Genomic DNA, 9,669 nt, shown 5'->3' on the forward strand with positions numbered 1-9,669 from the left:
GTTTATATCAAGTTCCTAGCAAGTCAGTTCCAAAGACTCCATATGAGTTGTATTTTGGAAGGACTCCTGCGCTGAAGCATATGCGAGTTTAGGGTTGTAAAGCACAGGTAAAACCTTACAATCCACAACAGATGAAGCTTGATGCTAAAATTGTTGATGGTTTCTTTATTGGCTATTGTATCGGATCTCGTGGGTACAGATTTTATTGTCCAAATCACACTACTAGGGTAATTAAATCTGACCGAGCTTACTTCTTTGAAGATGCCTTAGACAGTGGGAGCTCTGTGCCTAGGCATATTACCTTGCATGACGAAAGTAGCATTTTGCCTATGCCTATCTTGACAACTCCTCATGTTGACAGAGATAATGCCGTAGATCAGAATGAAGCTCAAGATGAACCACCTTTAGAGGGTGATAGGGACATGGTTGTTGAACCGAGACGGTCCCAAAGGGTTCGCAGGTCTGCTATTCCCAGATGATACATGGTATATTTGCAGGAATTTGATTCAGATGCTATTGATAGCTTAAACCCAATGTGTTACCAGGAGGCTATTTCTAGCTCGCATTCTTCTAAATGGTTGGAGGCTATGAGTGAAGAAATTGCCTCTATGTACCGCAATCACGTATGGGAGCTTGTAGAGCTACCAAAAGGGTTTAATGAAGCTTGATGCTAAAATTGTTGATGGTTTCTTTATTGGCTATTGTATCGGATCTCGTGGGTACAGATTTTATTGTCCAAATCACACTACTAGGGTAATTAAATCTGACCGAGCTTACTTCTTTGAAGATGCCTTAGACAGTGGGAGCTCTGTGCCTAGGCATATTACCTTGCATGACGAAAGTAGCATTTTGCCTATGCCTATCTTGACAACTCCTCATGTTGACAGAGATAATGCCGTAGATCAGAATGAAGCTCAAGATGAACCACCTTTAGAGGGTGATAGGGACATGGTTGTTGAACCGAGACGGTCCCAAAGGGTTCGCAGGTCTGCTATTCCAGATGATTACATGGTATATTTGCAGGAATTTGATTCAGATGCTATTGATAGCTTAAACCCAATGTGTTACCAGGAGGCTATTTCTAGCTCGCATTCTTCTAAATGGTTGGAGGCTATGAGTGAAGAAATTGCCTCTATGTACCGCAATCACGTATGGGAGCTTGTAGAGCTACCAAAAGGGTTTAAACCAGTGGGTTGCAAGTGGGTCTTCAAAACAAAACGAGGAGCTAGAGGTGAAATTGATAGATATAAAGCCAGACTTATAGCTAAAGGCTACAACCAGAAAGAAGGTATTGATTACACAGAAACCTTCTCTCCGGTATCCACCAAAGATGCTTTTAGAGTGGTAATGGCTTTAGTTGCACAGCTTGATCTTGATCTTCACCAGATGGATGTTAAGACTGCGTTCTTGAATGGCGATTTGTATGAAGAAGTCTACATGACACAACCTGATGGTTTTGTTGAATCCGATAAAGAACATCTAGTGTGCAAATTAAAGAGATCCATCTATGGGCTAAAACAGGCCTCTAGGCAGTGGTATCTGAAATTTGATGAAGTTATCACCTCTCTCGGTTTTGTTGAGAATGTCTCAGATCAAAAGTTTGATGGGAACAATTTTGCCATTTTTGTTCTCTATGTTGATGATATCTTATTAGCCAGCAATTCAATAAATTTCCTCATTGAGATAAAGCACCTATTGTCTTGCCATTTTGACATGAAGGATATGGGTGAAGCCTCCTTTATTCTTGGGATACAAATTTATCGTGATAGATCTCGTGGTGTTCTTGGTTTATCACAAGCCACTTATATTGAGCGGGTACTTAAGAGATTCAAAATGGATTCATGTTCTCCTTCACCTGCTCCTGTACAGAAAGGTGAGCTGTTGTCAAAGTTACAGTGTCCCAAGGATGATAAGAAGAGGGCTGAATGAGAAAGATACCATACGCTTCCGCTGTTGGCAGCCTTATGTATGTTCAAGTGTGTACTCGACCAGATATAGCCTTTGCCATTGGAGTACTGGGTCGATACTTAAATGATCCAGGTCCGGATCATTAGAAGGCTACTAAGAAAGTTATGAGGTATCTTCAAGGTACAAAGGATCATATGTTGACTTACAGAAGGTCAAATTCTCTTGAGTTGTTGGGTATTCTGATTATGACTTTAAGGGATCAGAAGATCTTGAGATTGTTGGCTTTTCAGATTCAGATTTTGCCTCTTGTCTGGATGATCGTAAATCCACGACTGGCTATATTTTCATGTTGTCTGGAGGAGCTGTCTCTTGGAAGAGTGTGAAACAGACACTTACGGCAGTTTCATTTATGGAAGCTGAGTATATTGCTTGCTTTGAGACTACACGTCACGCTATATGGCTGAGGAAGTTGATATCTGGCATACACCTAGTTGAATCAATATCACGTCCTCTAACCATTTATTGTGATAACAAATCTGCAGTATACTATGCTAACAATCACAGAAATTCCAGTCGTACAAAGCATTTTGATATCAAACTTATGTTTTTGAAAGAGAAAATTGCTGAGTCTCAAACCCGTGTAGTACACATTCCTGGCACGCAGATGCTTGCAGATCCGCTGACTAAGGGCTTACCTGTAGAAGTTTTTCAAAATCATGTAACTTGTATGGGTATTGTGAATTCCTTTAATGCCCTAGTTTAGTGGGAGTTTGAAAACTTTTTATGTTGCAATTTCTCTTTAGGCTTTGTTTTCTTCTATGAGTTATGTTCAGTTCAATTAGATGCGTCTATATCATTTGTATCCCTATAGGATCCAATGATTCTGTTGTGGTACGCTATGCATGTCACTTGTTTCCCCATAGGAATCAGTGATTTATGTTGTTATCTTACTGAGCTGTGTTTGAAATAAAATTTCATATTTTACTCAGATTATAAGATATCATAATCACTTGTTTCCCCATAGGATTCAGTGATTTTGTGGAGTTTCATTTTCTGAATTTTGTTTGTGGCTTGTTTATACAACTTGCTTAATTAATGCAATCCAATTAGGAGATTGTTGGAATATTATTTATGAATTAGCATTAATTAATAAGCCCAATAAATTGGTCCTTATGATCTTGTGTGGACCATGATAGGTGGACCACACAAGTGAGCCCAATGGACAGAGGCCCAACGCACAACCCAGTAGTCGTCAGTTATTTCCTATCTCTTAACTGACTGAGTCAGAGATAATAGATAAGATAATTATTTAATTATTGAATAAGGCAGTTACCGATCTGATCTATATAAGATGATTAGTCGGTAACCGCAAACACACGACTCATTTCTTCTACTTCCATTATCTCTGAACTCTCTGAAGGCTCTGGAGACCTGAGGGTTGTGTGCCTGCCTACACTCGAGGTAATCGAGATTTCTCTAGCACTCATGGATTCTTCAGGTACGCATGAATTAATTTATTTTATCATATTTTATTATACATATGAATTGAGATATATAGATCTAACATAAACTTCATTTAATATACTTAACAACCTTATCTTTTCAAAATAAAATATAAATTTTTTTAAATACCCATCATTTAATATATTGAAAAGAAAGTAAAGAAAATGAATCATAGAGAGAGAAGGTAATATCAGAATTGGTGCATTTAGTAAAACTTTAATTTACTCAAATTGTCTTATATTTTGAAATGAAAAAATTCCTTTAAAAGTGCCTTATAATTTAAAACAGAAGGAGTAATTGATTAATGATGCCGATCCACCATACAAGTTTCGTTAATATATTTGAAAAGTAAGCCATACCTAAATCACTTTATCTGGGGCTTAGTATCATAATTCTTATAATTGTGGTTAGATCCGGGTTATTCATTAAAACTAATTTTAAATATTCATATTTAAAATTTTTATCATGCAATTTTTCATAAAAAAAATATTTTATTCTCTAGAGTAACAATAATAAGATTATTTTTATTTTAAACGTTGTACGATTGTACCTATAAAAAACAATAATTTATTAAAAATAAAAAGATAAAATTATATCAAATTTAGACTGTCAAAATCAAATCTAGACAGTCCAATTTGAGGCAAAGTTAAATGTCAATACTAGGTAATTTTAAATGGTCCAAATTTTATCACAATGATATGGTGTTCATTATTGTAATGAGTATTGAAAATCAATATTTAAATTGATTTTGTCGAAGTGTGGGAAATATGCTCATCCAAATATTTGATAGCCTTTTGGGGAAAAAAAAAACTGTTTGATAATCTCATCTTTTAGAAATAATTAGATACATGCGATACAAATCTTTTTAATGAATCAGCATTAATAATGCGACAAGTTTTTTTGAGTTGGCAGATGAGTCAATATTTTAATGTTGAGATTGGGATCTCGTCAAATATTTTACAAGATATAGGATAGTCAAAAATCACAAGACGACTTAAAAAGTTGGTTTTGAATTTCACATTGGACGACAGTGTGTTAAGAGCTTAATTACGGTGGAGCAATCCCTTGCGGGAAACAGTCTGTCAGATTGGGTTTGATCTGATGTCAGAAAATTCAAATTCCAAACCCACCTTACGGTTACTTTTTGGGCCACCAAGACTGCACACTCTCCCCATCAGAAAGAGTAGTCCAAGAAATGGATTTTGGAATTAAAAAAAAAACACACAAGAAATTAACAACCCATATAGAGTATACTGATATGGCAAGGAATACTAGAGAATCAGTCACATGCATGTTAACTTGAAATAACTCAAAAGGACATGTTCCTCTCCTGGTCATAGTCATAGGCGAAAGCAACAGAAGACGTAGCTGCTTAATTAGCCTTCACAGAAATTGAGCTTTCCCAATTGGACCACTCCGACTGTAGAAATATATTCTTTCTAAAATGATTAGAGCACTCTGCAGTCTGCCCTTTGCATTATGGTCTTCGGGCTTTGACTAAATTGCAAGCAAAGCAATTAGTTGCTCGGCAATCATGGTTTCTGCACGGTGGAACAGCCCCCATCAATCATAACGTGCCACATGGAACTTCATGCAGAAAAAGAATAATAATTCAACCCTCCCTTCCCTTGTGAATGGCGTGGGACACACTCTGCACTATCCAATTAATCTAAGACATAGCGTGGTCAACTCAGCTCATCATCAATCGTTGATTGCTTTTGTTCTGTAAGGATCGGATTCCGTGTGAAGGGATCGTGTCGCTGATCTTCTCTGCTGATAGGCTATGTTCATCCTGCTCTTCAGCTATCCCTTTGGTGCTTCAACCTTGATTGCTTGCCTAAATTTCCAGGTCACTCTAGTTTTTTGCTCGACCAGACCAGAAATGCACTTAAAAAGTCATTTTAAATGTTATGTTCAGTTGAAATTTGCTTTTTTTTTTTTTTGTTATAGTATTTATTTATCCCTTTTCTTTACAATTCAACATTTTCAACTCTATCGACATGATTGCCTAAAAATAAACATAATGTCAGCATAGTGCTAATAAAAAAATGTGACGGATCAGTTTTAACGAGGATGGGGAAAATAATTTAGTCACGTAGGCGAATGATTAAAGAACATATCAGGGCGAAGGCGTCAAAATACTAGTAAAGTTATCCGCGCTGGTATTATTGCTGAAACAACTTCAAAGCGTCTGTTAAACCAAACCCGAGACAGCGTCACCTGAGTGGCTGAGTCAGATAATATTCCTTCCGCATTGCCTTGATCTTGTGATAATGGCAGCGGGGCGCAATGCTTTACATGGGATTCTGCAAGAAGCAAGCGTTTCACATGTGTAAAGAGAACAAACAACGCCTGCATGTTATATATCATCATATCATTATTTTAACCCTCCGTGTGTGACAAAACCAAATTATTAGCAATTTAAATCACAACCTGCCTTATATATACAAAGTTTTTTAAAACTTTTTTTGTCCTTAAATAAAAAAAATTGTTAGTTATTTTTTAATAAATGAACCATTATACACTTATTAAATTGAAAAAGATAAATACTCTTATTAATTTACTTTGAAAAGAAAGATTTATTTTTATTTATAATAATTAAAAAAAATAAAATATTATTATGCTTTTAATTAAATAACCAATTTTTTTAATTTATATAATTTAATTAAAAATATTTTATATATAGAGATAAAAGGAATAAATCACAACCTACCCATAATGGTAGTCAATCTAGTTGTTATAATTTATGATTCATATTCCTGAATGTTAACGTCCTGCCTGCTATGAGATGCAACGGGATGTGCGAACAAGAGATTTGACAGGGGAGGCCGTTACTAACTTGCTGATTCCTATCATCTTGGTATTTTCTTCTGCCCTTATATATAAAATAATTTTTAAAAATTTATTTTATTTTTAAATATAAGAATTGATAATGATTTTTTAAGTAAATACATAATTTTATTCTTGTTTTAAAAAATAAAATAAATTATTAATTGTATTTTTTTCGTATTACTATTATGATATTAATCATGATATTATTAAAAATAAAATTAAAAAAATATTGTGTTTTTTATATGAATTTAATTAATAATAAACTTTTATTAAAATATAGAATTCGATTAAAAATAAGGACATAGCGAGTAGCCTAACCGCAAGGACGCCCATTCAAAAGGAGAGATAAAGTTCATTCCAGGGGGCACCCCTACGAATATTCTACACATCCTCTTTTCTCGGACTTCTCTGAGAAATTGCACAGGAAAACTTCAACTGCACAGATTTCGGTATGAGATAAAATTACGGGCAGGAGAGACAATCATGGACTTACTAAATGCAAATCAATCACCAAGATGTTCTTAATTCCACGGATAATTGGTTGCCAAAGGAAACTTCTAGGAACCGTCCTCAACATGGATTCTTTCAACGGAAATTAATGAAAAACTTCAAATTTCCCACTTCCCAATTGCCCCCGTCAAGAAAGTGGAGTTGAAAATTATCCTGTCGTTGATATACATGGTTTCTATATACAAGTTAAACCAGCGTCAAAAGTCAAAACATGCTCTCATTCAATCCGACTTCTGACGAGCTTGCTCGACAAGGTGGCGTATGATTCCCATGTAATTAGGATTTAAAGTTAGTAAACTTTACAATTCGAAGGAAAGCTTAAGTCTTGAGTTTTAGACAAGAGTGTCGCAAAATTTGCCATCCATCCTGTTCTGAACAGCTTTTACAGCAGCAACTCTAGCAGCGGTGGCAGCTCTGTTGGCAGCAGTCATAGCTTCATTCACTTGTTCATCCACCCGGCGAAGGTTTATAGCATTCTCTGCTGTTCTCCTGGCAGCCTTCGATTCAACACAACACATGAGAACATGGATTATCATTTCTAGAGGGATTACAAGAAATCTAATGTTAAGGGTGATATATGAATGACATATACCTGGACAGCTCCGAGGAGCTTATGGGTTAGTGATGGCAGAGGATGAACGAGGCTGCCAGCATTCCACTCACCACATTTTCTGTCACAATTTCGAAAAGTGTAGATGCCATGACCTTGCCTTCGACCATCATGCCACGCTCCTTCATAACAATGGCCATTGGCAAAATGGTATACCCCAAATCCATGTATTTTGTCTCCAAAATACTCTCCCGCGTATTTATCTCCATTCCTTTATCACAGTCAAAACATTAACCATGATGGATTCGCATGGAGAACAACTCATAATACACTAATCATCAATCAACACGGCTTCAAAAACAGACTCTCCGGTCAATCTTGGAGATATCGGTCAATTCATCAGCTTGGCCAACCAAACTTGAAACCCCCTTCAATGCGGAATTAATTTCATTGACAGACACGGACTGAAAAGAATTGGAAAACACGGTACGCCAATGCCACATAATTGCGCAGGAAGTAATTAGTAAATCAACGGAAAAAGATAAGAAAAAATGGAAAACAAAGACAGCATTTCAGTTCCCCCATCGATGCAATTCCGGACACACAAGATAGCAGTAACTCACCTAAAATGGTAACATCCGAGACCGTGCTTGACGCCGTACTTGAACTCGCCGATATACCAGCTTCCGTCGGAGCAAGTCTGTACTCCCACACCATGGCTCTGCCCATTACACCATTCCCCTGCATAAGAGTCCCCGGTATAGAACATATAAATCCCATAACCGTGCCTCAAACCCTGTCTATACTGTCCCCTGTAGCGACTACCTCTTGCCCAGGTCTCAATCCCGTACCCATCGTACCTTCCGTCCACCCATCACCCTCGTATCTCGCGCTGCGAAGTAATTGTAAACCCCACTTCCGTTGCACTTTCCTTTGTGGAACTCCCCCTCGTAGAAGTCACCGTTGCCGTAAAATTCCACGCCCTCCCTGATAATTTTCTTCTCCGTTCGTCCTTTAATTACTGTAGAGTCTCCGATGAACCACTGCACAGGCTTCGAGTTCGTCTTCGAAAGGCCGAGTCTTTTCAGATTCTCATCCCACGAATGCTTCAGAGTAGAAAGACCCGGTGGATTGCCCCCTTGTTCTTAATTGCAAAGTATAGCCCAACGGCGACAAAAATCAGCCCTATTAACAGGTTCTCTGGGACGAGTATATGCTCTCGTTCGAGATATACAGAGTAGAATAGGTAGAAAAAGAAAGAGTATGTGCAAAAGAAAATCAACCCGAGCGAGGCTATGACAATAGCTGGGACGCTGATCCGAGTTGAACCAGTTGGTGAGGTGGGAGCCGACATGGGGTGCTTCCCCTTCTGCTCCTCTTCATCTTGAGCAGCGCTAACATCGTCTTCGTTGATCGAAGAGAGGCTGTGAATGGAAGAGCAAATTTTGGGTGAGGAACGAAGGAGCGAAGAGTGAGTTCTAGTAAGCTTAGCCTGACTCTTCTGACCTTCCATTGCTGAGGGTATTGGATCCAAGAGAGGGTTCAGATCTTACCAACTAGGCTCTTCTGTAACGAGATATTCTTGTAACTATGACTGCTCCCGTTGCTGCCGGCAACATCTCGGGCGGCGCACGAGAAGCAGAGACAGTGAAGTTGGGAGCAGCAAGCGAAGTGGCATCATCAAAAGAAAGAGAGAAAGCGGATGAACTGAATTTCTATTTTAGTCCGAGGAATTGGCCTTTCGAGGGAGAGAAGTGGGCAATGGCTATATGCCTATAGCTTCCAGAATGGGAATGCCGCCGGGATTTAAAAGCAGGAGAAAGGAGAAGAGGGACTTATATTCAATCTGAACCGTGGGATGGATATCTGACAAGCGTATATCTTCCAGTGAGTTTATCACCGTACGCGCTAAACTAATGGTCCCTCCTGATCTTGACCTTGAAGTACTGTAGCAGGCCGGCACGTGCCTTCGCTAATCGCACTTTTAACTCCTCTCTCTCATTTTTTTTTTGGTGCATTGGCCAACATCCTTTTTCATTAGAAATGTTTGAAATTTCTAATCACGCGTTACTCTTCTCCCACGAGTTAGTTTCATATTATTAAGTGCATATTTTCATTTTTAACTTTTCAATTTTTGTTTCAACATTTTCTTTAATTTTTTACAACATCAATCAATGCAAATTTTTATCACGAAATAATTGCTATTGATTTACTGATTGTTATCCATTTTTTAGTTGAGCCACCGTGGATTCAAATTCAGATCTACAGTAGTGCATGAATCATTCCTAAAAATTTAAATCATCAATGTATATTAATTAAGGGACATCTTATTAAATTATTAGTTATCATATGAACTTTTTTCGTTC

At 37.6% G+C, this 9,669-nt stretch overlaps 1 pseudogene; it reads right to left on the reverse strand.

Moving 5' to 3' along the window:
• Positions 1 to 6,950: 6,950 nt before the first annotated feature.
• Positions 6,951 to 9,094, reverse strand: LOC129294171 (uncharacterized; annotated as a pseudogene).
• Between the last annotated feature and the right edge of the window lie 575 nt (positions 9,095 to 9,669).

Source organism: Prosopis cineraria, unplaced genomic scaffold (assembly GCF_029017545.1).
Source record: "Prosopis cineraria cultivar Desert tree isolate PC_DT_omini unplaced genomic scaffold, ASM2901754v1 PC15, whole genome shotgun sequence".
NCBI classification, from domain to species: domain Eukaryota; kingdom Viridiplantae; phylum Streptophyta; class Magnoliopsida; order Fabales; family Fabaceae; genus Prosopis; species Prosopis cineraria.